General features: G+C 39.6%; 1 pseudogene across 1 annotated transcript; it reads right to left on the bottom strand.

The window, feature by feature from the left end:
• Window positions 1–1004: 1004 nt before the first annotated feature.
• LOC308255675 (pre-mRNA-splicing factor RBM22-like) lies at window positions 1005–9984 on the bottom strand (annotated as a pseudogene). The gene is made up of 2 exons: window positions 9715–9984; window positions 1005–1920 (listed from the first exon to the last, which is right to left on the bottom strand). The product of its transcript is annotated as a pre-mRNA-splicing factor RBM22-like (transcript).
• Window positions 9985–25154: the final 15170 nt, after the last annotated feature.

Here is a 25154-nt window from a genome sequence, read left to right as displayed (position 1 = left end):
ACAGTGGGGGTAAGGGGGAGAGATCAACCAAAGGACTTATATGCATGCATATAAGTCTAATCAATGGACACAGACAACAGGGGGGTGGGGGGCATGAATGGGAGGTGGGGGGTAATAAGGAAATAAGGACACATATGTAATACCTTAATCAATAAAGAAATTAAAAAAAAAACTAAAAACATGAATTAAATAAAATGAGACGTGAAGGTGAACCCTGAAGTTCAAAGTTCTAGCAGAGGTCACAAGTCTTCCATGCAAACACACTCCAATGCTTTTTGTTTCAGTCTGTTACAGTGTTTTATAGGAAGTTGTTTAAAATAATTTCAACCCAGACACAAGGTTTCTTCAATGATACACAGCTTCCATGACATTTGTTTCCATCCCATAGGAAAACAAAGTAATTTTTATTTTTGTCTCTTTTTTGGTAGCATAAAGAAGCAAAACTATTAGCCAGATTCCTTTAGTAATCAATGAGGGAGAGGTAAGAAGAGACCTGGGCAGAGCCACCTGCTGGTTTCCACTTCTCTTTCCCACGGTGTGACTTCAGAAGTGTTAAATCACACTTATGCCACTACAATGATTAGTACTAGTAATCTTTCTTTAGAAGATAAAAAGGAAAGTACTTAATGGACATAAAAATGGTCAAAAGATTCTTTCCGCAGTTTAATGACCCCCATCCAAAAAATAATACAAAATGAACATTTAATTGGCATGGTAACTCCATTGGATATCCCAATTCACCCCATTGCTTGCTCCCCATAGCAGTAAGGGAACAGGCAAAGTTTTTATTAGTAATTGTTATAGTAGTAACCAGATGTGTCGATGCAGCTTATTTGAGATCCATCAATCAAAGCATGACTACTGCTTTCTGACTGCCCACATTTGAACACATTCAGCTACTCTGGAAACTACAAAGGAAGGAAAAAATATATATATCCCGAGATATGTTTCCTGGGACTTTTAAGCACCCTGTCTTCTGTGAGCTCCAGAATTGTGATAATGTGCTAGGGGCAGCTGTGTTTCCCAGCATGAGCTCCCATTCTCTGAGGGTCCTGAGAAGGATTGCGGATTGGTCCTGGAGCCCTCGTGATAGGAGGAGGTGGTCCCATTTGAACATATGTGCTCAAAACTTTGGGGGGTGACCGCAGGGCGTTGTTCACCACAGCCGGAGGCCACTGGGGGTGCAGATTGAAGTAGTTGGCAGAGTTTCTGCTGCTGCCAGGAGGAGGAGGAAAAAGCTAGTGGCAGGCCTAGAACGGGCATCCAGCTTGATGCCAGAGTCTGTGTTCCGTCCTTCTCTTTTCCTTTTCCTCGGGCTGCTTGGGACCTTCCCCATTTCACGATAAGTCGATGGCCATTGACAATCAGCTTATTAAAGGACTTCTCCGCAGCCCCTTCTGCAGCTTGCCTTGTGGCACACTGGATGAAAGCACACTGCTTTCTCTGCACCACAGTGATCGTCCAAATCTCTCCAAACTGTAGATATGATTGCTTAAATCTGTCTCAGTAATGGTATCGCCTAGACCACCAACATAGTGTGGTGATAGTCTTGTCCTCTGGAGGGTCCAGACAAGGCGCTGATTCCATAATATCGGTCTTCAATGTTCTGATCAGCAAGGGGGTCTTCTGGATCTATGGGCTTCTCGTGTCTGTATGGACACTCCTCTCCTCTCGTACATTCTCCTTTCACCCAGAAGGAGCAAATGTGGGGTCAAATCCTTCTGTAGTAGGGTGTGGTCCAGGCCAGTTGAGCAGCATCTCCTGGTGGCTGTGGCTTTCCCCAGCATGCCAACTGGCTGTGTTCCATCAGAGTTAGAAATCTCCCTCGCCATATCTGTGTGCAGTACTCTTTTGACATCTGACTCTGGCATGTCATTCTTAGAACAATCCTGCGTCACGAACCTGGATGGGCAGACCATACTCTAGATCAGTGGTCCCCCAATATGGGGCACATGCCCACAGGGGGGCAATTTGATTTTTTAAGGGGGGCAATTAGAGAATGAGTTATTTTTTTGTTAATTTTTATTTTTATTTTTTTTTCAAATTTTGATTAAGGTATTATATGTGTACATATCTTACCATTGCCCCCCACCCCCACCCCACTCCCATACATGCCCTCACCCCCCAATGTTTTTGCATCCGTTGGTTACTCTTATATACATGCATATAAGTCCTTCAGTTGATCTCTATTTCCCCCACCTCTCCCTAACCTTACCACTGTAATTTGACAGTCCTGTTTGATGCTTTACTGCCTCTGTAACTATCTTTTTGTTCATACAGTTTATAATGTTTTTCATTATCCCCAAATGAGTGGGATCATGTGGTATTTTTTCTTTCATTGACTGGCTTATTTCACTTAGCATAATGTTCTCTAATTCCATCCAAGTGCCTACAAATGGTAGTAATTCCTTCTTTTTTACGGCAGCATAGTATTCCATTGTGTAGATGTACCATAGTTTTCTGATCCAGTCATCTGCTGATGGGCACCTAGGCTGTTTCCAAATCTTAGCTATTGTAAATTGTGCTGCTATGAACATAGGGGTTCATATATCCTTTCTGATTGGTGTTTCTGGTTTCTTAGGATATATTCCTAGGAGTGGGATTACTGGGTCAAATGGGAGTTCCATTTTCAGTTTTTTGAGGAAACTCCATACTGTTCTCCACAGTGCTGCACCAGTCTGCATTCCCACCAGCAGTGACACGAGGGTTCCTTTTTCTCCGCATCCTCGCCAACACTTGTCGTTTGTTGATTTGTTGATGATAGCCATTCTGACAGGTGTGAGATGGTATCGCATTGTTGTTTTGATTTGCATCTCTCGGATAATTAGTGACTTTGAGCATGTTTTCATGTGTCTCTTGGCCTTCCTCTGTCTTCTTTCGAAAGCTTCTATTTAGGTCCGTTGCCCATTTTTTTTATTGGATCATTTATCTTCCTTTTATTAAGTTGTATAAGCCTGCCTGTAGATGTTGGAAATTAAACCTTTATCAGTTGATACCATTTGCAAATATGTTCTCCCATACAGTGGGTTTCTTGTTGTTTTGTTGATGGTTTCTTTTGCTGTGCAAAAGCTTTTTATTTTGATGTAGTCCCATTTGTTTATTTTCTGTTTGGCTTCCATTGCCCTAGGGGCAGTATCACTGAAAAAGTTCTTTTGGCATATGTCTGAGATTTTGCTGCCTGTGGATTCCTCTAGTATTTTTATGGTTTCCCATCTTATATTTAAGTCCTGTACCCATTTTGAGTTTATTTTTGTGTATGGTGTAAGTTGGTGATCTAGTTTCATTTTTTTGCATGTATCTGTCCAATTTTCCCAACACCATTTATTAAAGAGACTGTCTTGACTCCATTGTATGCTCATACCTCCTTTGTCAAATATTAAATGCGCATATTGGTTTGGGTCGATATCTGGATTCTCTATTCTGTTCCATTGATCTATATGTCTGTTCTTGTGCCAGTACAAGGCTGTTTTGATGACAGTGGCTTTGTAATACAGCTTGAAATCTGGTATTGAGATCCCTCCTACTTTATTCTTCTTTCTCAGGATTGCTGTGGCTATTCGGGGTCTTTTTTTATTCCAGATGAATTTTTGGAGAGTTCTTTCTAGGTCTGTGAAATACGCCGTTGGTATTTTAATGGGGAGTGCATTGAATCTATAGATTGCTTTGGGTAGTATGGACATTTTAATGATGTTGATTCTACCAATCCATGAACATGGTATGTTCTTCCATCTGTTTACATCTTCCTCTATCTCTTTTTTCAGTGTCCTGTAGTTTTCCGCATATAGGTCTTTTACCTCCTTGGTTAGGTTTATTCCTAAGTATCTTAATTTTTTTGGTGCGATGGAAAATGGGATTTCTTTTTTAGTCTCTCTTTCTGTAAGTTCATTGTTGGTGTATAGAAATGCCATAGATTTCTTGGTGTTAATTTTGTATCCTGCTACATTGCCGAATTCATTTATTAAGTCTGTTAGTTTTTTGATGGAGTCTTTCGGGTTTTTTATGTACAATATCATGTCATCTGCAAATAAGGACAGCTTTACTTCTTCTTTTCCAATTTGGATGCCTTTTATTTCTTCTTCTTGTCTAATTGCAGTGGCTAATACTTCCAGTACTATGTCAAACAGGAGTGGTGAGAGTGGGCATCCCTGTCTTGTTCCTGTTCTTAGGGGAAATGGTTTTAGTTTTTGCCCATTGAGTATGATGTTAGCTGTGGGTTTATCATATATAGCTTTTATGATGTTGAGGTGTGATCCTTCTATTCCCACCTTGTTGAGAGTTTTTATCAAGAAAGGGTGTTGGATTTTGTCAAATGCTTTTTCTGCATCAATTGATATGACTATGTGATTTTTATCTCTCAATTTGTTTATGTGATGTATCACATTTATTGATTTGCGGATATTGAACCATCCTTGCATTCCTGGGATAAACTCTACTTGGTCATGGTGTATGATCTTTCTGATGTACTGCTGGATCCTATTTGCTAGAATTTTGTTGAGGATTTTGGCATCTACATTCATGAGGGATATTGGCCTGTAATTCTCTTTCATTGTGTTGTCTTTATCTGGTTTTGGTATTAGGGTGATGCTGACTTCATAGAAGGAGCTTGGAAGTGTTCCTTCCTCTTGAATTTTTTGGAATAGTCTGAGGAGGATAGGTTTTAGTTCTTCCTTGAATGTTTGGTAGAACTCTCCTGTGAAGCCGTCTGGCCCCGGGCTTTTGTTTGCCTGAAGCTCTTTGATGACTGCTTCAATTTCTTCCATAGTTACTGGCATGTTGAGCTGTTTAGATTCTTCCTGATAGAGTTTTGGAAGGTTATATTTTTCTAGGAATATGTCCATTTCCTCCAGGTTGTCCAGTTTGTTGGAATAGAGTTGTTCGTAGTATTTTTTAACAATCCTTTGTATTTCGGCGGGATCTGTTGTTATTTCACCTCTTTCATTTCTGATCTTGTTTATTTGGGTCCTCTCCCTTTGCTTCTTGGTGAGCCTGGCTAGAGGTTCATCAATCTTGTTTATCCTTTCAAAGAACCAGCTCTTGGTTTTGTTGATCTTTTGTATTGTTTCTTTGGTCTCTCTGTCGTTTATCTGTGCTCTGATCTTTATTGTTTCCTTCCTTCTGCTTACACTGGGCTTTTCTTGTTGCTCTTTTTCTAACTATTTGAGTTGTTGGGTTAGGTAATTTATTACCCCTGTTTCTTGTGTTTTGCAGTAGGCTTGTAGAGCTATGAACTTCCCTCTCAAGACTGCTTTCGCTGTGTCCCATAGATTTTGGATTGTAGTGTTTTCATTGTCATTTGTTGTCATGATGTTTTTTATTTCTTCTTTGATCTCTCTGGTAACCCAGTCATGGTTTAATAGCATGCTGTTTAGTCTCCATGTGTTTGATTTCTTTGGGTTGTTTTTATTGTAGTTGATTTCCAGTTTTATGCCACTGTGGTCTGAGAAGATGCTTGATATGATTTCTATCTTCTTGAATTTGAAGAGACTTTGCCTATGTCCCAACATATGGTCTATCTTTGAAAATGACCCATGTGCGCTTGAGAAGAATGTATATTCTGTGGCTTTGGGGTGAAATGTTCTGAAGATGTCAATTAATTCCATCTGGTCTAGTGAGTCATTTAGGATTGATGTTTCTTTGCTGATGTTTTGTTTAGAGGATTTGTCCAATGGTGATAGTGGGGTATTAAAGTCTCCTACTATGATTGTATTGCTGTCAATGTCTCCCTTGATATCCTCCAGGAGTTTTTTTATGTATTTGGGTGCTCCTGTATTGGGTGCATATATGTTTACCAGAGTTATTTCTTCTTGTTGGATTGCTCCCTTTAGTATTATGAAATGGCCTTCCTTATCTCTTGTTATGTCCTTCAGTTTGAGATCTAATTTGTCAGAAATAAGTATTGCTACCCCAGCTTTTTTTTCAGTTCCATTTGCCTGGAAAACCTTTTTCCATCCCTTCACCCTCAGTCTGTGTGCGTCTTTTTTTCTGAGGTGGGTTTCTTGTAGACAGCAGATATATGGGTCGTGTTTTCTTATCCAATCTGTTACCCTATGTCTTTTGATTGGGGCATTTAATCCATTTACATTTAAAGTTATTATTGATAGGTACTTATTTGTCGCCATTCCTATTCTTTACCCCTGTGTTACTTCTTCGCTTCCTGTTTCTTTCTTTCTTTCTTTCTTTCTTTTTTTTTTTTTTACAGTAGACCCTTTAGCATTTCTTGCATTGCTGGTTTGGTGGTAATAAATTCCCTTAGTCCTTTTTTGTCTGTGAAGCTCCTGATTTCACCTTCAATTTTGATTGACAGCCTTGCTGGGTACAGTATTCTTGGATTCAGCGCCTTCCTTTGCATGACTTTGTATATTTCATTCCATTCCCTTCTGGCCTGGTGAGTTTCTGTTGAGAAATCAGTTGCTAGTCTGATGGGGGTTCCTTTGTATGTAACTTTCTGTCTCTCTCTTGCTGCTTTTAAGATTCTTACTTTGTCGTTGGTGTTTGCCAATTTAATTATAATGTGCCTTGGCATCGGTCTTTTGGGGTTCATTTTGCTTGGGACTCTGTGAGCTTCTTGGATTTGTGTGGGTTTTTTCTTCCCTATATCTGGGAAATTTTCTGTCATTATTTCTTCAAAGAGGTTTTCTATTCCTTGCTCAGCTTCCTTTCCTTCTGGAACCCCTATTATTCGGATGTTGTTTTGTTTCGTGTTGTCCCAAAGTTCCCTTAGACTCTCCTCCTGCCTTTTAATTTTTTTTTCTAGAAGTTGCTTTTCTTGGGTATTTTTTTCCATCTTGTCTTCTAGCTCACTGATGCGGTCCTCTGCTTCTTCTAGTCTACTCTTGATGCTTTCTATTGAGTTCTTTACAGCAGCGATGTCATTTTTCATTTCTTCTTGGTTCTTCTTCATTTCCTCTTGGTTCTTGCTCATATTGTCGAATTTGTCTTCCATTCTTTTCAGCCACCTTATGACCATTTCTCTGAATTCTTTTTCTGGAAGGTTGCTTGCCTCCATTTCGTTTACTTCCTTTTCTGGTGACGCCTGCTTTTCTTTCATATGCGGGCTGCTTCTTTGTCTCCCCATGGTCTCTCTTCTCTGGGTGTCTGGTTATGTAGTTCTCTCTCTCCTGGGTTGATTTAAAGGCACAAAATACAGCACTACCAGGTACAACTCACAAGGCACTGAACAGGAATGTATTCACGATATTAATAACCTCCAATAAAGGTGACCACCAGAGAAAGGCAAATTAGGTGATAGGAGAGAAAGAAGAAGAGGAAAAAAGAAAGAAAGAAAGAAAGAAAGAAAGAAAGAAAGAAAGAAAGAAAGAAAAAAGGAGTGTGAAAATGAAATTGGGAAAAGGGAAAGTAAAGAGAAAAAAAAAAAGTAAGAGAGACAAGAAATTGACTAAGAGAGAAAGGGGAACAGACTATATATATTGGGGATAAAACTCCAATAGAACAATCACTAATCCCAGCAAATGCCAGCAACAAGTGCCTGGGGATTAGTACAAACTACAACACCAACTAATATGGAGTGAGGCAAGGGAAAGCTGAAGCACAAAACAAACAAAAAAATAAACAAAAGAAGAATAAGCAAAACAATCTCACAAAAAAAGCATAAAAATTGGATATAATCTACATTCAAGCAAACAACAACAAAAGGACAGAGATAAGGACAAGTTTATGGATAACTCAGACAGCGAAGGGAGAGGTGTATGTGGACTTGGAGCAGGGGATTGGAGATTAGATATGTAAGTAGGGTGAAATTTTAACAAGGGGTAAACAGAAAGAATAGGGAAAATCTAAAGCAGTAAAAGGGTAAGACAAACAGGACACTGAAAAGGGGGAGGTTAGGAAGAGAGTGATGGCCTAAAGGTAGAGTTGAGATAGAGTAAAACGATGCTAAAGGAAAGATAAAAAATAGAATGTAGAACCCTAATCCCAAAATAAAATGAAGAGAAAATAAAATGACACTTTAAAAAAAAAAAAAAAAAAGATAAAATAGCAGTAGTAATAATACGGATTGAAAATAAAAATGTAATCATTAAAAAGGTAAAATCAAGTGATGAAAAAAGAAAAAAAAAGTTTCTTGATTAAAAGATGCAAAAAATGAAAATTAAAAAAAATAAAAAAATAAAAAAAATAAAAGGTAAAAATAAAATGTGGAGTAGTGAAGGTCATTCACTTCCTCTGTTTTTCTGTTTGGCACGCCTGTTTCTCAGTCCAGACAGTATTGCAGTTCCCTGCGATCCACTGCTCTTTGGTGTTGTAAGCCAGTCCTGATTTTAAGCAGGCGGTGTGTCTTAATTTCTCGTATTCCTTTATTTTTGATTACACAAGAGTCAATTTGTGATTCAGCCCCTGGGTGGCAGTGTTTCTGGATTGACTTCCGGGTCTATCTATGGCCTCTCTAGGCAGTGTTAGAGCCTTCTTTCCCTGTGGCACTCGCCACGGGCCTGTGGGAGTGGTCTGCCTCAGAGCTGACTCTCTGATGGTCACTCCCCGCTCCGATCCCCAGGTTCCAGAAAAACAACCTTCCCCTGCAGTCTCCCAGGGTGTCCCCAACTGGGTGATCCTATGTATTGGGCTTAGTAATCAGAAGCAAGGATTTGAAGAGGAAAAAGCCCAAGTGTGCGAACTCCGGGACTGCGAGTAAGCCCAGGCACCCAGGGAGCGCACGGGCTGCGCGTAAGTCTGGACTGCCTGAAATTCTTAGGGTGTCCCTGCACTTCAGATCAAAATGGGTTGCTTTTTAGAGTGCCCTTCTCTTAGCAGCTCTGAGGACCCCTTTCCACAGTCACAGATCACGCCAGCCCCTACAGCCACGGATTTTTCTAGGCACAGACTTCCCTGGTCCTCCAGCTCCCGCAAAACGCGCGTTCCTCTCTCCCGCCGGGACTAGAGACCTCACCTTATCCCAGGCGAAATCTGACCTTTCCGTGGTGGAGTGTAGAGCTTCTCTGAACCCGTGTGCTTGCGCCAGTTGGGGAGCGTTAATCTGGGGCTCGCAGCTGTACCTGGGGTGCCGCAGTTGTGGATTCTCAGGCTTCAGATAAGCTCCACTTTCCGGATCAAGATGGCGCAGACTCCGCGTCCAAGCCCACAGCTCCGGGAGGGGACCCAGCCGCAGTTCGTGCTGCCAGGTCAGGGGAACCCCGTTCAGCAGTCCCCCACCTCCTTCTGGAATTCAGCTGTCTCCCAGCCAGCCAACAAACACTCCTTGCGCGACCCTCAGCTGTTCTTTCTTTCTGCTCCGGGACAAGGCTCGGAACACGTCTGTCTATTCCGCCGCCATTATTCCCTCCTCCGAGAATGAGTTATTGACAATGAATTCTATGCATTTCTTATGGTTCTAGGGCCTCATATACAGTATATAAATATACACTGTGACATATTTATGCATTTCAGTTCTCTATTATATGTTCTGAAACTTTATTTGCTATTTTTTCATATCACTTCATATTATTATTATTATTATTAATAATTTCTTAGTGATTTCTTCCTCAGTACCTCAACTGCTTTTTCGTTCTTTTATTTTTCTCTTTCATGGATGCCATATTCTTTGGAAGATTGTTTGACCAAGTTAATGGCCTTTTAGGATTCCTCCACTTGAATAGGAGTTCACTTTTTGAATAATAAGAATTATATATCAAGGGGAGTGGGTATCAGGATTTTAGAGATGCTTAGGTGGGGCATGGTCAAAAAAAAGGTTGGGAACCACAGCTCTAGATCCAAGAAGCAGGTCTGACTGACATCCTTCAATTTACTAAGGTTTGGCACAGTTCAGTCTTCTTGAAACACATGCGGACTCTGGGGCACTAGCTAAACACTGAATGGCCTGGCACAGATTTTGCATTTCTTCCTGTACTTTTCTTTGATAAGTTGGCTACTAGTAAATGGGTTTTCTCCAAGACACGTCTGGCACAGAATGGGGAAGTGTGCATTCTCCCAGTTCTGCTTGTTGTAGGTGTTGAAACCCACAGAAGTTGCCATCTTGAGAGCATCCAGAGGCAGTGGCTGCCGCCGAGTTGGAAGAGAGGAAAGCCACAATCAGGAAACCAATTTTTTCTCAATAGAAAGATGATGGGAGATCTTGTCAACAAAGCTGCCAAAGATGGACTGTGCAGTGACGGGCACCTGGGAGGGGTCAGTGACAGGGTTTGGTCTCATATAAATGCATTTTAAGTTTTTTTTTCAGAATTTAGATTGTGTGAGTCAGAGACTAAAAATTCCCTCATTTTGGTAAACCAACATTTTTAGAATAATCATTTGTCAAATAAATGTCTGAAGACAAACTTATTCAGTCACTGACTTACATTTTACATTGGTGTCACATGGTACTGGTATAATTGTCCCAATACCATGAGTCAAGAAATTTTACTAAAGACAAATGAGGGCAATAACAAATCTCATTAGATGCTGAACACCATTATAAATTATCATTGTTGTAGGTATTTAAAGCTGTACCTCCTGAACTGGTAATTTATTTTTCTATTTATGTATTCAAGTTGAGTTCCTACAGCATCACCTGTACACTGTGCTTGTTTTTCTGGTATTGTTTTATTTGTATAAAATAAATAGTGTGACTTTAAAAAATACATATATTTAATAAATATATTAAAATGTCCTAAAACTAAGTAAAATTCACAAGTTTTTTTCTTTAAAAAGTATTTCTAACATCATATTCTGAAATCAGCAATGTATTATAAGTTGAATGTTTTATAAAATTTGAAGTAAACAGAACTTAATAATAATCAAAATATACATTCCTTTGTCAAAAGATGTAATCCCTGGGGGAAACCAAGATGGCAGCATAGGTGAACACCTAAACTGCTGCCTTGCACAACAATTTCAAAACTACAGCTAAAAGACAGAACAGACATCATCCAGAACCATAGGAAAGCTGGTTGAGTGGAGATTCTACAACTAGAAGGAAAAAGAGGGGCACACAAAGACTCAGAGGAGCTGCAAAAGGCTGAGGTACGGAGACACGCGTGTGGAGAGGACGGGCGGCTGAGTGCCTGGCTAGCTTTCTCTAGCGGGAGAGAGACAGAAGCTCCCGACTGCACTGAACCCCAGTTCTGACTGCACTGAACCCAAGTTCTAGGTGAGACCCTGGAGTCCCAGACTCATACGGGGGGAGTCTGGACTGTCGAGAAAAGAAAGGAGTGAATGGAAACTCAGAGGAGCCACAAAAGGCAGAGGTCTGGAGGCACACGCGCAAGTGCGCACAGAGAGAACTGACTGCTGAGTGTGCCGCTGGCTTTCTCTAGAGGGAGGAAGGCAGAAGCTCCCATTTGCGCTGAACTCCAGTTCCGACTGCACTGAACCCCAGTTTCGGACAAGACCCTGGGGACCCAGACTCACACAGGGGGAGTCTGGACTGTTAGGAAAAGAGAGGAGCGCACGGAAACTCAGGGGAGCAGCGAAAGGCAGAGGTCTGGAGGCGCGCGTGCAAGTGCGCGCAGAGAGGACTGACTGCTGAGTGTGCCGCTGGCTTTCTCTAGTTGAAGGAAGACGGAAGCTCCTGACTGCGCTGAACTCTAGTTTTGGGCAAGTATCTGGGAATCCAGATTCATTGGGAAAGAAACTGGACTGTCTGGCAGCTGGCGAAACTCGAGGGCGGCTTTCTCTCAGAGGTGCTTGCAGCAGTTACTGAAGGACACTGAGACCCTGGGGCCTCATAGGGCAAGGCTGATGGGAAGCCAAGGCTGTCTGCTCAGGCCTGAGACTCCGCCCCATCTAAGCTGAGCACAGAGGCTTTTGCAATTCTGAAAGTCTTGTCTCATGAGGCTGTCTCCAGCACAGAAGTTCTCTCAGAGTAGACACAGCTGATTCTCACAGCCAATTGGCCTGGAGGTCAATTCCTCCCAGTGATACCAACAACAATCAAGACTTAACTACAACAAGGCTGCACACACAGTCCACAAAGGGGTGCACCAAGAATGTCCACCTCAGGTATCTGGGGAGGCTGAGCCACTGGGCCATATAGGACACCTAGCACACAAAGCTACTATACCAACTCAGAGAAGCAGTGAAAATGTGAAGACAAAGAAATAGATTACAAAAGAAAAAAAAATGGAGGAAAGCAAAGGACTGGACATAGAGTTCAAAACCACGGTTATAAGGTTTTTCAAGAATTTCCTAGAAAAGGCTGATAAATTTAGCGAGACCCTCGAGGATATGAAAAAGGACCAACTAGAAATTAAGCATACACTGACTGAAATTAAAAATAATATACAGAGATCCAACAGCAGACTAGAGGATCGCAAGAATCAAGTCAAAGATTCAAAATACAAAGAAGCAAAAAACACCCAACCAGAAAAACAAAAAGAATCCAAAAATATGAAGATAGTGTAAGGAGCCTCTGGGACAACTTCAAGCATACCAACATCAGAATTATGGGGGTGCCAGAAGAAGAGAGAGAGCAAGATACTGAAAACCTATTTGAAGAAATAATGACTGAAAACTTCCCCCACCTGGTGAAAGAAATAGACTTACTAGTCCAGGAAGTGGACAGAACCCCAAACAAAAGGAATCCAAAGAGGACCACACCAAGACACATCATAATTAAAATGCCAAGAGCAAAAGACGAAGAGAGAATATTAAAAGCAGCAAGAGAAAAATAGTTAATTACATACAAGGGAGCATCCATATGATTGTCAGCTGGTTTCTCAACAGAGACTATGCAGGCCAGAAGGGAGTGGCAAAAAATATTCAAAGTGATGAATAGCAAGAACCTACAACCAAGATTACTCTACCCAGCAAAGCTATCATTGAGAATTGAAGGGCAGATAAAGAGCTTCACAGATAAGAAAAAACTAAAGGAGTTCATCACCACCAAACCAGTATTATATGAAATGATGAAAGGTACTCTTTAAGAAGAGGAAGAAGAAAAAAGTAAAGATAAAAATTATGAACAACAAATACATATCTATTAACAAGTGAATCTAAAAATCAAGTGAATAAAAAATCTGATGAACAGAATAAACTGGTGAATATAATATAATCAGGGGCATAGAAAGGGAGTAGACTGACAATTGTCGGGGGAAGGGGTGTGGGGGGTGCGGGAAGAGACGACAAAAATTGTACACCTATGGATGAGGACAGTGGGGGGGAGGTAAGGGCAGAAGGTGGGGTGGGAACCGGGTGGAGGGGAGCTATAGGGTGAAAAAAGAGGAACAATTGTAATAATCTGAACAATAAAGATTTATTAAATTAAAAAAAAAAAAGGATGTAATACCTAACTTACATCTGGAGATGCTACAGAAGATTCTGCACTTTATTCACACACACACACACACACAAGCACATACACAATTTTGGAAACATTTAAGCAAGCAAAGTAAGTGTGAAAGACATTAAAACATTTTATCATTTTGGAAGACTTATTAAGCGTATTTTTCAGAATTACACAACATACCTTCCTAAACACAAACATGACATGTATGTGACCGCCCCTTGTCACAGCTCTGCTATGACACATAGCGTGGCAAATACTATTTTGCTGCCATATCTGAACAGGATTCCACATATTAGCAAACCCACCAAGAAGATAGGGTGCTCATTTTTGTAAGAGAGCAGAAAGGTCTATTATCTCTTATTTATACATTAACAACTTAATAAAAAAATTATCCTATCTAATAAAAAGGGAATATGCTAATTGACCATCACTCCGTCACAAAGAGGCCACAGCTGAGGCCAAGTTCCCATAAGGAGCCTTAATGAGCAATCAGCAGGGACCTAAGGCTATGCCCTCCCTCCCCCCCCCATGGGGTTTGACAGTGGACCTCAGGCCATGCCCCCCGCCCTGGCATCAGGCTGGGGGACCTCAGGCCGCACCCCCTGACCCAGTGCCAGGCCAGGGACCTGAGGCCACGCCCTCCGCCCAGCAGGGCTTGACTGGGGACTTCAAGATGCACTTCCCGTCCTGGTGCTGGGCTAGGGGACCTCAGGCTGCTTCCCCCACCCCAGCGCCACGCCGGGGGGACCTCAGGCCATGCCCCCCACCAGATGGGGTTTCACAGGGGACTTCAGGCCGTGCCCCCCACCCTGGCACCAGGCCGACGACCTCAGATCGCACCCCCTGCCTGGCGGGGCTTGACAGGGGACCTCACGCCATGCCCCTCACCCAGCAGGGCTTGACGGGGGAACTCAAGGTGCACCCCCATATGCTGGGTCAGGGGAACTCAGGCCGCGCCCCTGCCCAGTGGGGCTTGACAGGGGATCTGAGGCTGTGCCCCCTTCCAGTGCTGCACCTGGGAACCTGAGACTGCAAACCCCCCCCTCCCCCCCGCCTGGTGGGGCTTGACGGGGGACCTCAGGCCATGCGCCCTCCGACCTGGTGGGGCTTGATGGAGGACCTCAAGGCATGCCTCCCGCCCCGGTCTGGGCTGAGGGACCTCAGGCCACACCCCCCAGTCCTGGTGCTGAGCCAGGGGACCTGAGGCTACGCCCCCCTGCCCGGCAGGACTTGACAAGGGTGGGACTGGCTGGGTCTGGATCTAGCTCAATGAGGGGGGGGGGGCAGGCGGGTCTGGGTCTCACACGATTTTGAGGTGCATATGTGTGGGCGGGGACTTGACTCAGGGTCCCGTGGTGTGCCCCAGACTCTGACAGGAGGAAGGTTTTCATATACATTTTCCTAATTTTCTTTCATCTCTGACACTTCTCTTATAGAGAAAGGGCAAATAGCAATATTAAAGTATTTCCTCTAATTAATCCCCTTTTGATGTGCACGAATTTCATGCACTAGGCCACTAGTTATATTATAAAGTTCCTGTGAGTCACAAACTTTAACTCCTACAAGTTAGAAAAGCAGATAAACATCAACTGCATGAAAAGAACACACTTTGAAGGAGCAATGCTTTCTTGGACAACCCATGGGAATATATTGCATTTCACTGTGTCCCCAGGGCTTTGTGATATTACCTAGATTGTGGCAGGCCTATATTCCTGGAAGCTTCTATTTGTTTTCTTCTCTATTAGATCATAAGGTTTTCAAGATGAGAAAATAAAATATTAAGTTTTGAGTCTCAACAGTGACTGGAGCAATCTTCTTAGATAATAGTTGCTCAATAAATATTAATTAAATTGCATTTTACCATGCCTTTAATTCACCTTTCAATGTATAAAATATTTTCTTCTTCTTTTTTTTTTTTTTTCATTTTAAATTGGCAAAACACATTAGGCAGGCTAAAAGCGTCTTTAATAAAGTAATTTTAATATGCCTCTCTAACCCTGGAGAATCTTTAAGAGATTGAAAGTGGTGAATTTGTATGCAATGCACTCATGGGGACAATGTGTGACCCTGGTGATGGAGAGCAGCATTTTATTGCAGTACATTGGGCGCTGGATGCTACTTACAGCAGTTAGAACATTTTCTTAGCATTATCCATTCATGAGAAAGTCACATACACAGGGGGCAGAATTGAAAATACCCTTTAAAATAAAGAAGAGCATAAAACATTTAAGTGGAAACATATATTAGAAGTTAAGAATCTTCACTTAATTTATTTGGTATTCATTAGAGTTACATCACTGCCAGTTCCCCCCTCTTACTTGGACATTGCTGTAGGAACACACAAAAATGTGTATTTATATATAGACAACACAAAGGTATTGGAGACCTTGAAAGCTATAGTAATTTACATATGAAGTTTCTGTAAGAGGAAGCCTAGTGTTATCTTGCCACTCTAGGATATTTCTTTTCACTATGAACAATTGCAGTTGTGACCATTTTCCTTCCATATATTGCATGGATTTATGAAATGTGTCCCAGTTTTAGGAGGTCATTTTATAGTGGCCATAAAAATTAGAATGGTCTCAAGTTAACAGACCCAAATGAACAGAATATATCAGTTAAAAATCAGAATGCAATCTTAAAATAAATGTCACTTATAATCTCCCCTGCTTGTAAAAGAAAGCTGTGCTGATAGTTCTATTTATTGCCTTTTAAATCAGTTGTTGATCCGGGAATAAACCAAAAAGGCGAGAGAGGGCTTTCTGGCACAGAGGGGTTTCTCCCACAGCTGACCAACACAGAGAGTTGAAAAATGGCCTGTGAGACACCACAACACACAGCCCCGAGGGTCATTGAGAACCTCCTCAGAGGCTAAGACAAGTTACTACAAATTCAATAATTTAGTAAATATTTCTAACTAGGGGAGACTTTCAATATACAAGAGAAAGACTTTCTATTCTGGGGGTGGGGTGGTTAAGTTTTCTTTTAAATGGTGGAAGAATATAAAAAAAAGAGGAGAGTCTATTTTTGACATTTGCTTTCCAAAATATAATGTCCTAAGGGGAATGGAGAGACATAAACAGAATCTATGAGAATAACAGTTTCCACTCTCTTCCCAGATCAGAGGGAAGAACAAGATTCCTGGATGCTCTGGGGAAGAGAGAAGAGAGGTGGAGGGCACAGTTATATTGTGGAGAAATGGACCAGGAGCTCTGTTTCGGTTTTCTTTGACACAATTCTGGTCAAGCCCTGTGCCAAAACCAGACACTCGATAATGGTACCGCAAGAAGACACCAGGGAGCAAAGAGCTACACGGTGAGTCCAACCATGTCCTCAGAGCTGGATACATGCTTTGGCTTGGAGACAAAGTCACAATGATTCCAATTCTCCAAGCCTGGGGTACAGGGGAAAGAGCAGCCAGAGGGGAGCATGCGGTTGGTCAGTGGTGACACACCTTTTTGTGCCCATCTTTGTGGATCACTTACCAAAGATCAGTGCATCCAGACTAGCAATCATTTGAGGAAAATGAGCATGACTTTCTCCCAGCATGCCCTGGGACCATGTGTTCCTTCCAAAACTCAAATGCAGCCTTAGGAACAGTTGAAAGGATAGTAGGGTTATAAGGAACTGATATTTAGTCATGCATCTGATTTTAAAAAAGCAAATCATTGAAATTAAATAGAAGAGACTAGAGAAAAGACAAAGTTCTTAAGTGTTTAAGATGTGGATAGAGAGTGCTCCATAGGCACTGTCCTGGGCACTAGGGGGACAAAGGCAAACGAAAGACCTGGCTGCCGTCACCAGGTGGTTGATAGTTGGCAAGGGAGACAAATATATACCCATAATTGAATAACACATATGAAAAAAAGAAGTTAAGTGTGCTGTAACCCATTATAGCAGATGCATTGTTTTGTATGTTTGTTGGGATTTGTATTGGGACCAGAGGAAACCTCTCTGAAAATATTACGTTTTACTGAGACATGAATCATGAACATGAGACATTCAGATAAATATAGGAAAGAAAATGATTCTTAGAAGGGGAACACACACACACACACACACACACATTCAGATAAATATAGGAAAGTAAAGGATTTTAAGAAGGGGAACACACACACACACACATTCAGATAAATATAGGAAAGTAAAGGATTTTAAGAAGGGGAACACACACACACACACATTCAGATAAATATAGGAAAGTAAAGGATTTTAAGAAGGGGAACACACACACACACATTCAGATAAATATAGGAAAGGAAAGGATTTTAAGAAGGGGAACACACACACACACATTCAGATAAATATAGGAAAGTAAAGGATTCTAAGAAGGGGAACACACACACACACACACACACACACACACACACACACAGTAAAGGATTCTAAGAAGGGGAACACACACACACACACATCAATTTCTGATGTGGAAATTGTTTGATGCTTGCAAGCCTTGGAAGACGGCCACTAATTCAGATTTTCAAAAATGCTGAGGGGAAGGTGGTACCCTAGCCCCCACATTTCTCAAGGGTCAACTATACTTTTTTATGTAACACTTCCAGTGAGGAAACTTGCCTTCCCACATTAGCCAAAACCTCTTAAACTCTTAAAGTTCAATACCACTTTGGTCCAAAAGGTTCCCAGCAAAGGTGAGCCAGGGAAGATGCCTTCAGAGAAGATGCCCTCTTCCTTCCATGAAGGAAAGAGAAAACGAGCTTAGGCAAGATTCCTTGTGAATAAGCATTTTATCATCGCAAAGGCTTCTAAGTATAACATAATTATTTGAATCACCTTAAATTATTTTTTTCTTAGTTGTGAAACTTAAATTCATTCATTCCTAATAAATTCATTGTGACATTTAATCATTTAATAAAATTTTTCTTTGAAGGTTTAAACACTTAAACATCTGTTATTATCAAACAGCTTGATGATAACTGCTCTTTTGAAAGCATTCCACGCAAGGTTAAAATAGAGTAGGAAAACTGCAACAAATCAACCTCCCACAAAACATCTTAATGCTAATATTTCTCATTTTAATCAGTTTTCCTCTTAAATTGTAGGTCATTAAAAGTTACATTATCTTTAATTGGACTTCCTAATCTTTAGATTCCAATCATTTTGTTTCATAGTAATCCACTTAGATTATATATTATATACTCTGGTTTACTTAATCATAAAAATACTATATATGTTACTTGAAATATTTTATTTGCTCATCATAAGCTGGCAATGATATGTTTGTGGAGAATGACATTTATGTTGTTAGAATTGGAATAACCGTACTTTTACCCAATTGGTCATAGAATATGTAGAGCAACAGTAAATACCATCTACTAGGTAGTCATATATGAAAGGTTGAAATAAATAGTGTTAAAAAGGCTATTTGGTAAAGTTAATCCCATTTAGGAACTGAGTTATATATCACGATTTTATCACAGTCAGAAATATATGATGCTTTTGTATAGTTGTAAACACTTAACACTGAAGAAATTCTGGGTAACTATCTAACAATACATTAAGAACTGTTGTTTACAAAAATGGTTAAATTAGCCCCTTACCTGGGAGGCACTCACAGTCTAATTGTGGTAATTCTCAAAGTGAAGTGTTAAAGTTGTATGTCATAAAGGGAAGAGGGGAGGGTAAAGGTCTGTGCATGAAAACAAGCAAAACAAAACCTATTCAATGTTATGACATGCTTTTTCTTCTTCTTGCATTAGAGAACTGAATACCATTCTGAATTACTTTTAAACTTGGAGCTACTATTTATAATGAAGATTTGTTCACTATAAAAACACTTTCTTCCCTACTAAATTCTAGGCTTCATAAGGAAAGAAACATATCTGTTTTATTTTATCACTGTGTATCCTAGTACTATATGCATAATATATGTCCAATAACTCCTTGTAAAACTGAATATACAGACTAAAGTTCAACAAAATCTTATTGGGTAATGAAATATGGGTTGACACCATTGTGAAACAAAGCAAGAAGTGAGTCTGTATCTGCTATGCGTTCCCTTTCCTGCTTGATGGTGACAAGAAGCCTGAACAGGGGTTCTACTGCAGTGTCAGTAAGACAGAAGCTTCAATCGATGAACACAAAGGGGTGGGAATCCTGAGGTTATGTCAGTAGACATAGAAGATGGGTTAGAATCCAAAATCTTCAGGTTGACAGAGAAGCCCGTGGTGGAGGTGATGCTGTTCCTGCAGATATTGACCAGGCAAGCCAGCATCAAGATGCCTTATGACCAAAGAGATCAGAATTTTCTATATTATAATGAAGGTAATATGGCTATTAACACAAAGTGAGCCATTTGGAGTGGTATTATTTCAAGAATTTTTAAATTTAGAGTGTAAGTTATTTAACTTAATAGGATATACAATAGTCCCTTATCAGAAAAATATAATTATCACAGTCTGTTTTTATGGGTTATGAGAAGGTTGAAATGAGATCACCAAGAGACGTAGTGGATCTTACTGAGGCAGATTTCAGTAAGTTATTGCTTAGCAACCAGTGGCAAAGCCCATGCATGGATTTGAACTGTGGGTATTATTACAAACTAGAGGCCCGGCACATGGATTCGTGCACTGGTGGGGTCCCTCAGCCTGGCCTGTGCCCTCTCACAATCCAGGACCTGGGATATCAGACTGCCAGTTTCGGACCAATCCCCACAGGCCAGGCTGAGGGATCCCAACGGGTGCACCAATCCGTGTACCGGGCCTCTAGTATGCAAATAAGATTTTTGGTTAATCTCTTCCCACCCTCCTCCCTTCCCCCTTCCCTCTGAGATTCATCAGTTTGTTCCATGTTTTCATGCCTGTGCATTGAGCATCTGCCCCCTGATAGTCAGTGCGTGTCTTAGCTACTGGTCAAATGGTCAAACACTTAGTATATTAGCCCTTTAGATAGATAGATGATAGATAGATGATAGATAGATAGATAGATAGATAGATAGATAGATAGATAGATGATAGATAGATAGATGATAGTTACCTTCCCTGCCTTTAAAATATTATTCCAATAGTTTCAAAATCTTAAGCCAAGAACTCTATGAAGATGATCAACTACATAATCTAACAGCGCTAATAAAAATTGTATAGTGTAGAGATGCATGTTTTATTTTTTTAGAACTGACAATCAGATTTCATTGGCATGCATGATTATATTAACTTAGCTTGAAGAGTAAACCATCATTATCAGATAAACTCATTCCTTCAGGTTCCATTTTTTCTGTATTTATAATTTATTTAGAGCACTGCCACACCAGCTGCCCATCCTAGTAGGATGTGTTTATTGCTCTTACATTACACCCAGGTTTGAGGCCAGAGTGTCAACCTACAAGCAACGCATCTGCATTGGACTTTTCTTATCCCAGTGTGAATCCGAAAGTCTCCAAACTGTTCCATTTCATATGACAACTAGACATGAACCATCTAGATATACAAGACTGTACTATATCTGGATATGTTGTATTTGCTAAGAAATACAAAAATTATAAAAATAATTATATGACTGAACTCCATTTTCAATCCAGTTACTCTTAGAACTCATGTTGACTTGTCATATTTAAACAAACTTGCTTTCTAGTGAAAAGTGCTGTGGCCTCTGTGAAAGCCACCAATAATAAAGATATGGACATTTTTATCTCATCAAAGTATATTTCCCCATCAACAAACTCCATGAGGACAGGGGAAAGGGTCATTTTTTTTTTTTTTAACTAACACATCAGAAAATGCTAAACCCATGAGGAGCTTCTATTTCATTATTTTAAATACCCAATAAAACTACTCAGCATCATTAGAAGCAATAAAATATTAGCCAATTCCTATGCATAGGTAAGAACAGAAAGCTTAATATATGGATGCTATTGTACACAAAACTAAATAAAAGATCAAAAGATCAACAAAGATGTGAAAATCATTTCAATGCCAAAATTCAAACTTTCTTTTATATAAAAAAAATCAACTAAGTAGAATTCATCTATATCTAAATCTTTCTATAAATCTATTTCCTCATTTTTCTGGAGAAGAAATGGTTTTATTCTGTGAGGACATATCCTATTATTAAGTGCTTTTCTAAAAATGAGAAATGCTATTTTTAAATGTTTTCCTTTTTTCAAACAGATGGAATTTGTTTGATTTCAAACAACAAAAGACTAAAATCTTCCTGTATAATGTGTTCTTAGCACCTGACAGTCAGAGGTATGGATGATTGATAACTTCACTTTACTTAGCAGGGAGATTAATCTTTATGTAGATTCAAGAGTAAAAAGAAAGAGACATTTACATTTCTCACTTAAACCAGGATTTCTGTAAGTCAATTTTACAAGTTATATGCATGAAAATAACTGTTTTTGTTTAAATGCACCAACATTGACGTTTCTTATATAAGGTAACCACTGTTTATGTATTTGAAGTTATCTTCTATCCTTTTATGGCAGTTCACTGAGTAATGTAGAACACTATTCAAGAACTACTGGACATTAGTTTCAAAAATGAAATATGGATAATGGAAATATGATGCTTGCATCTACAAATTCTACATATAAAATTACCATGTGCTCACAGTTCTTATTAATCACAAACTGAAATGGGGATATAAATGCAGCAGAAGGAATACAGTCGATAATATCATAGTAACTATGTATGGTGCATGTGGGTACTGGAAATCTCAGGAGGAACACTGTAAGGTATATGGTTGTCTAATTACTATGCGGTGTGCCTGAAACAAACACAGAATAATATTGAATGTAAACTGTAATTGAAAAAGGAAGACTAAAAGGTTAATACTGTAAATTAAATAAATAAGTAAATAAAAAGAACCATATCCACAAGGAAACTGTAATGAAAGTATGAGAAATTACTGAAACCTCACACAGTGAGACCAAAACACACATTATAGAGATTGTTTTCACTCTCCAGCTGCTCTTTGGATATTTCTTGATCTATATAATTTACAGTTTGATGTTTCATGCCTATTAAAGAACAGGAGATACAGCTAATGCCCAGATAAGCCAGGAACCTTCCAGTCTCCATTTCTAGTGAAAGGGTAAATGAAGTATAATCAGAAAAAAAGGAAATTGTCCTGATGAGGTTTGTGCTATAATGTAAAGAAAAAAACCCTACGTCTGCCCTTAAGTATGTGAGATTTAAAAATAAACACATACACAAACACACACACACGCCTAGGCTGAAACCCTCAAGTTGATTCTTATGAATATATGTAATAGATATTGTTTTGTAAGGACACACCTTAAAACAGGCCTCAGAATATTTCTACAAAAATCAACTCAATTATTTTGCCATCCAATGAAAGCAGCATTCATAAAAACAAAATCAGAACCTTTGAAAGAACTGTAATTGAAACATTCCCTAAGATTTATTTTTAGAAATATGGCCAGAGAAAAGGCACAAAAATCATTTTTAGAAAGGAAACGGGTACCAGTCCTATTGTAGTGGAACTGGAAACAATATTGTGACCAAATTTATGGCAACATATGCATGTCCTAGGATAGCATGAACAATCTCATTTAAAAAAATCTACCTTAATAAAAAGACTCAAGAAGAAGTAAATTGAATCAGAAGTTTAAAAATCTAGCAAAATGAAAACAAGCATGCATAACATGACATCTGTATAATTAATTATACATAGAAATTTCTAACCAGTCAAAGAAGAGGTAAATCTAAGCTCTTATAAATTCTACAATTTTATACAAAGAGGGAACACTTCCCAACTTATTCTATGTATCATGCAATATTCATATAAAGACCATACAAGAGAAAAGTAATAAAAGAAAATCACAGGAGACTTTCATTCAATAACTTAGAGGCAACAATTCTAAATACAATGTTTGTAAACATTTTTAAATGTATCTAAATAAATGCAGAGAAAAGTTTAACACAAACACAAAAACTGCATTGTTTCTCACATTAATAAAATTTCAATCAAAACCCCATTAAATAGTTTTCTTTGTTTTGGTGGGATTTGATAAGCTGATTTTTAAACTTATATGGGAGAACAAGGCTTAAAATACTGAAGACAATTTTGAAAAGAATTTGCATGTTACATGATATAGCCATCTAGATATCAAGACTAATTAAAAAACTATACTAATCAAAGCACTGTTTGGTGCAAAGATAAAGAGACAGATGGAAACAATAAAGAATATAAAAATAGACCATCAGATATATGTAGATGTTTGAAATATAAGAAAACAGTTCATTGCAGATGGGTGAGAGAATAAGCCCAGCAATTTGTCACCATATGGAGGAAGCAACATAAAGAAAAAGATTGTCAAATTTAATCCCATTCTATTAAAAGTAAACTTCTGTTCATTCAAAAACACCTTAAAAAATAAAGAGAGCCCTAGCTGGTTTGGCTCAGTGTCAGCCTGTGGACTGAAGGGTCCCAGGTTCGATTCTGGTCAAGGGCATGTACCTTGGTTGTGGGCTCAATCCCCAGTAGGGAGCGTGCAGGAGGCAGCCAACCAATGATTCTCTCTCATCATTGATGTTTCTATCCCTCTCTCCCTGTCCTTTCCTCTCTGAACCAATAAAAATATATTCAAAATAAAATAAAATAAAATAAAATAAAATAAAATAAAATAAAATAAAATAAAATAAAATAAAGAGATACAATAGACGAGAGGATACTTGTAACACTACTGAACAAAACATTGGTATTAAAAATTAAGGGAGTTCTATAAATTAAAATAAAAGACATATAATCTAATATAGGATAAAGACAATATTATAAATATGCAACATATAAAGGAGAAACACAATAAACATGAAAAATACTCAATTTTCTTGGTAATTAGGATCATAAGATTAAAATCATAAAACCACATTTTAAATTCTTCAAGATAGGCAAAAATTAAAAAGTTTTAAAATAACATTTTTCCCAAGAGTGTGGAGGAACAGAAAACCTACATTTTTGATGAAGGTATAAATTGGGAAATCACTTTGGAGAACACTCCGGGAATGTCAAGTGAAGATCCCATTGCAAAGTGTGGAGCCTGGAGAAAGTGGATAATGTGACTGAAACCTGCAAGAATGCTAACCAATCACAGCATTGATGGAACAACGAAAATGGGAAACAATCGAGATGGTCATTAATATCCTGTATAATAAAAGGCTAATATGCAAATTGACCGAATAGCGGAACGACAGGTCGCTATGACACGCACTGACAGTTGCTCAGGGGGGAGGTGCTCAACACAGGAGCTGCCCCCAGCCCACAGGCCCCAGGCCGGGCAAGGTGGGTGCCAGCTGCCCCACACCCCCGCCCCGCCATCATCCCACCGGTCACCCCACAGAGGGAGGCAACGCCTGGCGGCTGCAGTGGCAATGGGGGGCCGGGCCAGCAAGCGGGCAGCCAAGATGGATGCAAGCAGGTCACCCCACAGATCAGCCCTGATCGCCAACCAGGCCTAGGGACCCTACCCATGCACGAATTTTGTGCTTGGGCCTCTAGTTTAGTTATGAAGTTAGATAAGGTTTACTAAGTGCACAGCATGGAACATTGAGGTGTAGTCACAGCAAGTAGACTGCAACTCCATCCATCAATATATATGAACCTGAAATTTTTGAGCAAAAAACAAAAGTAACTTGAAGTATATATGAAGATCTAAGAGCACATAAAAATATGATAAGTAGTTTAGAGATGAATAGGTAGTAAAAATTTCAGATGAGCATGGGAATGAAATGTACCAAAGTCAAAGCAATGCCTACTTTTTCAGGGTTAAAGAATGGTTGCCATTGTAGAGGGGTATATGCAGGGCAAAGGTTCTATTTATAATTTTTTTTTCTTAAGCTGGCAGTGAAATGCATGGCTATGCATTATGTTATGCATCATAACTTTTATGTCTGAAATATTTCATAATAAAAAGAGTAGGTTAAAAATTTTTAACCACAGCTTT

The sequence above is a fragment of the Plecotus auritus genome, assembly GCF_963455305.1.
Source record: "Plecotus auritus genome assembly, chromosome: 8".
NCBI lineage: Eukaryota > Metazoa > Chordata > Mammalia > Chiroptera > Vespertilionidae > Plecotus > Plecotus auritus.
The sequence above is the reverse complement of the archived record's forward strand: the minus strand, read 5'-3'. Positions and strand labels throughout refer to the sequence as shown.